Below are 6,000 nucleotides of genomic sequence, written 5' to 3'. Positions count from 1 at the left end.
TATATTGAGCGGTCATTACGAAAGGATAGTTTTTTGCGGCTGCGGCCGGCGGAACCCGGGTCGAGTGCCGTTCGCAATTTATTTTATTCTAAGAGAGCAATTCACAATAAGTGGACATGATGACACTGACTGATATATTTCTTATTGAGATCGATTTAGTGATGTTGACTCATATTTTCTCTCATATAAACTACTATTTTATATTTCTTTAGGATGGATATTTTTTATGGAAGTAAGTGGATTACCTATATAGCTGGTAGAACGAAATAGTGGATGAAGTAAAAAAACTCAAGGAAAAAATAGGTTATGCTTTCAAAAATTAACATAGATATTACATTTTTTCATATTTTCTATGTTGCCAGCAACAATTGATATACAGTCTTAGTGAATATTAGTATAGTACTGTATTATTTATGGCGAGTACTTAAAGATACGTGCTTGTGCATTTAAAAAATAAAATAACACTGCCCCTCTTCCTCTAAAAACAAAACACAGTTTTTTCTTTGTTGTTTTTTTATCCTGACGATGTTTTTCAACTGCTTTATAAATGCTATTCAATTCATTGATTCATATTTTAATCAGTAAAGCAAATAAAAGTTCGCTTCGAAACATAATTTGTGCTCGTTAACCGTCTGCAAACACCTTGGAAACGGGTTGGAGCTTGTTTATTGACACGGCCGTGCTGTGTAATGGATCGCGGATTGTTTCACTGAGAGCTTTCCATTAAGTGATTTAAGAGATTAATAAACCTACAGTATACTAGTACTGCGGTATTTGTATTTCAATAAGATATCATTGTTTTCCTACAAACGGAGTTTCTATCTACTGATTGATTTTGATAGACTAGATAATGTTAGACTTGTCAATTATTTTTGATTTTTTTTAATTAATCTTTTTTTTATAATATAAGGTGGCAAACGAGCAAGCGGCCACCTGAATCCACCTAAATGGTAAGCGACCGCTGCCCATAGACATTCGCAATTGCAGATGCGTTGCCTACCCTTAATTAACGGAGGAGACGCACATAAAGAGGACATTCCCCTTCCTATGCGTCTCCTCCACCGTCAAATCCATTTTTCCTTCCCATTCTTTCCTTTTAAGAAAAGGATGGAAAGGGAATGGGACTTAAATTAGAACTCCGTTACCACACTCATCAGACGAAACGCGGAATTGCTTCCACTTCACGCCTGTTTTCTATGTGGTCGTGGCATTACACCGGGCGAGCTGACCCGTTAGTGCGAAGATATTAAAGCGGGCTCCACCACTCTTACAAAGATGGTGCCAACAATTGATCAAAGCTATATTTTTACAAATCCTATGAAAATAAAGATATCTTGATAGCTTTAGCGATTGCTACGCGATTAATATTAATAATATTGTGAAGTTTAATAGCTATGAAATGGATTGATTGTAGTTAAGTGATGATATATTATTAATCAGCAAGTTGTGTAATTAATAGTTTATGAGGCTCAGACATTACGGATCTTAGTTAATTACATATGGTTTGTGTTAAATAGCTAGGTTAAGTCCGGGCTTACGTTAAGATGTTACCGCCTTATTAAAGCTGAATTGAAGAGAGGAAACTTAATTAACATGAGTTTTCAAACGTTTCACATACTTAATAATACTTAAATTTGTCATTTAGATTAATATTATGAAGAATAAAGATATGAATTTGTGGAGATAATTAAAATTGAACTACTAGAGAGATTAAAAAAATCTATTACCATTAGAAAGCTCTATCATCACTGAGGAAAAGTCTTTAATTATAACTAGATTTTTTTTTAATTCCTCGAGAATGTTACGGGAAAAATTAGCCACATCATATACATTAAGGTATAATGAGGTGATGATTTAAATACAAACATGCCGGCTGCAAGAGATTGGTAAAAGTAGATGTTCATATATTTGTCATTTAGAAAAAAAATGAGGATACGATCTGTGAGTTTGAAATTCAAACGAGTAAAATAAATAAAACATATAAAACCTGTTAAACGTTCCTTTAGGGGAATCTTAGCAATAATGGTTTCAGGTGGGATTTAGTGTAAGCCGCGTGCCGATATCGTCGCGGTTAACTCGCATTACGCATTCGTAGCACCCAAAGCCAGCTAAGCTGAGAATGATAAGATCCTTGTGAGTTTCAAATAATTAAGTAACAATTAGATTTATTGTAAACTAGCTGTTACTCGCGACTGCAGCCACGTGGAATTTAAAAATATTAACTGTGTTACTAAGCGATAAGTTAGTTTTTTAATGGTGAAAGAATTTTTAAAATCGGTTCAGTAATTTTTTAATTTACTTCAAAACATACTAAAACAAAAATCTTCCCTCTTTAGAACATAGTTACATTAGAAGTAGTTAGTGTTAGTTAGTGTTTTGAAAAGACGAGAATAAACGATACAAATGGAATAGTCACATCTACAAAGAATGTAGTCAATAATAAATAATTTAATTTAATTACATAAATTATTCAAATAAATTGCATTGTTCTGTCTATCCCATTTGAGTTAAGTGACGTGAAGGGTTATTTAAAAAGAGGATAAATAAATCGAAAATTTACACCTCACTGAAATCAGTATGACATAAACGATTTCGAAAATAAATGAAATTTCGATATCACAAGGACAATTTATTTCTTAAAATTGAATCATGCGTGAATGTTAACGGTAATTCAATTTTGTACTCTAACCATATCGCAATAAGGTAGAAATTAACTGACAGTTTCAACGATTTCGGCATGTTTTACGCATTGAAATTCAGTAATATAAAGGTGGAGAGGATTTCATCGATTGGACGTTTGTAGCTTTTGTTAGGCCTCAGATACAATGGTATTATTTATTTAGACACGCAGTTTACTCGTATATATCTTTTTTATTTCTTAATTTCATTATCAAGAATTATTTTCTTAATGATTTATTTTACATTTGCCTTTTAGAATTAAGATCATTTTCTTATTTTATCAAATGAGTGCGGGAATCGAGAAAGTTAGAATTAATTACAATATGTGTGATTTTAGTAATAACAACATTATTTAAATTTCAGGTGTAACGTACAACGTGAAAAAATGAGTACAAGTCTCAAAACAACTTGGTCGTAAGTCAGTTATAATGATTTTGTTATTAATTAAAATAGCTTTCGCAAATCCGTCCGCGTGGAACTAAAAAAACAAAAGCTACTCGCCTATCTGTTCTTCTGTACCAAAATTCATCAAAATCAATTCAGCCGTTTAGGCTATAAACTCTAACAAACATCCATCTAAACTTTCGTATTTTTAATGTTAGTAGTATTATTTTGTTAGAAAGTGTAACGTTATAAGCTGTGTCACAAATAAAAATAAATGATTCGACAAAAACGAGCATAAATAATAGTTTATCACACGTGCAATTTATACAAATGTTTCCAACCGTGCTATGGTTGTTGTAAAACTGCATGCCAGTGCTACAGCTCACAAAATTATAGTTCCAATTTTCACAATGTGAAAATAGATTTATCGTTTGCAATTTACAACTGGGAAATAAACTAGATTTACCTTACACGTTGAACAAATACGTTCTCAAAGCCTTAAAACTTTAAATTGTGAAGAAAATATTTATTAAAAATAATATTGTCTTTTGACATTAAATTTGTTTTTATTATTCTATTTTGCACATGTCTTTCAATTCTATCCCACGACCAATTGTCATTTAATTTCGAATTATATTTATAATCTTCAACTTGCGATTATGATACAGACATGTAAGGATTAAAAAGATGAGAGCGTTTTATATCGCCTCATACAAACGAGATCTTTGTAAAAAAATCTTTTTGTAGTGTTTCTTTGAGTGCTAACGTACGTGACCCTCCGCAAACGCAAGGCGATGCTACGCACGTTCATTTTGCGTACACACTGTACACACCTCAGGAAAAAGGTTCAAAGGTGTTTATATCAGAGCGTACTTTGCATCTGGGTGACACATTCTATTGAAATAAGTTAGCAAAGTAAGTCAAGTCTTTCTTACCTTTTAAGCCTTTGAGACGCAGTACGGACTATGGGAATAGGTTAATGATTATTTTAAAAACATTAAGAATGTACACACACCTGAAACTAAACTATCGCACAACTGTTTAGTCTTGCTTTGATTCTTATGAGCTTATATGAGATTTTTAGTTGTGCATTAAATTGTTGAATTGGCTGCAAAACAATCAACAATCGTACAACAGTAGTGCGATAGTTTGGTCAAAGGTGTACGCTCTAATAAAGAGTGAGGTGAGATAATTAAATCAATCTATGTATTAGGTAAATCAATTGTTATTTATTTACCAAAATACAATACACGAATAAAACGTTACATCAAATAACGTAAATGTGTTTGTTACTTGCAATATCTATTTGATATTTTATTGAAAAATGCTATAACAACTGTATTCGTCATATTCACAGGGGTTTTGCGAATATTACAGTTAAATCTCTTTGTTTGGCCGAGCAGCTCTCTGTGCTTCGATAATAGAAGCGCTTGTGACAAATTACTGCGCTCATACAAACGACAACTGTGGCCACGGATACATTTTACTCAAATGTTATCTTATTGAAATATTATTTCTGCTACAACTAAATATCTTAAGAAATGTTTTAAATTTAATGTTAACTACACTATGACGACATATGTCTGTATATTTTGAATAATCTACGTAATATCCGAACATTACTATGTGTAACATCCCTTTCTTATTTGTTATTTGTATTGTGCACATTATTACTAAGTGTGGATCGATGAATTTTTGTTACAATCTCCAAAGCGGCCAAACAGATCCGATGTTTGGTACAGATGTAGAGCATAGTTTGAAAGCTATACGCTACTTAGGAATTATTATTTTTAACTCCTCGCTAAGTGCTTAAATAGCAAAACGTGAAAAAGATTTGCAAAATGTCTCTTTTAAAATACTTCATACTTTTCGTAATAGAATAAAGTAGTGGAAATGAAAATATTTTTATTTGTATACGACTTAAATAAATAGTTAGGCAACTCGTCGAGCTAGATCCAGCAAACAGTCTCTGAAGTAAAAACAAGAAGCTAATAAATTGAGTTGCCGTGACGTCCTGCCCCGTCCCCTCGCCCCGCGCCTTCGCCACGTAATCCCACTACTCCATTTATATCTTCTATATTGTTTTCTTTGCGTCTTGAAGCCACTTAGAAAAATTACTGCTGTGCTCCTTCTACATAAGCACAATATTACTCTTTTGTGAACTTTTAATACATTTTTTAATTTTTTTTTCTAACAGCGTAACATACAAACGAGGACATTATTTAATACTTATATCAAAGCCAAATTAACATTTAATGAAAATTATATACTGTTTGATAGACAGTTTATAATTTTCATAATTAATCAACGAAAATTAATACAAAACATCCATTACACAGACACTGGACGACGAAAGTTTTCAATTAAAGTTTTAATTACTATTTCATTCGCGTATTTCGTAATTGATTATTAGGTTTTTAGGTATTTTACGTATTTTGTTAGGAAGAATCTTGTTATTTGGGTAATACAATTACATCGGGAACAATGGTTACTGTAATAACAACTTCAAAACGTTTGTTTGTAGAAGCGATCGCTTTGTGCCGTTTGATAGGAGGGACGATGGGAGTGCGATGTGACGCTTACGTTGTTAGTTCCTTATAACTAAACTAGATTTCTATGCATTGAGAAATATATTGATGTAGCTTTGACACGTCATTAAGGTAATAGGTAAATATATTATCTGTATTTTAAGGCTTTGTCTTTAAATGAAGACACATATGAATGTAACTGATTACTCTAACAAGATATAGCAAAAACTGCAACACTTTGTTACGGCTCTTTCCGTTAGCTGAGGTCCATCAAAGTCGATAATCGCTCCGGTGTTGCCGTTGCTCATTTGCTGAAATATGATTGAAAAACATACATTGGTTATAGGCCATCACTCTTTGAAACATACCAGTGTTTTAATATCGTTATTCTGTAATGTACTGTAGTAAT

This window comes from Papilio polytes, unplaced genomic scaffold, assembly GCF_000836215.1.
Source record: "Papilio polytes unplaced genomic scaffold, Ppol_1.0 DF823823.1, whole genome shotgun sequence".
Classification (NCBI taxonomy): domain Eukaryota; kingdom Metazoa; phylum Arthropoda; class Insecta; order Lepidoptera; family Papilionidae; genus Papilio; species Papilio polytes.
Note: the sequence above shows the minus strand (reverse complement) of the source record.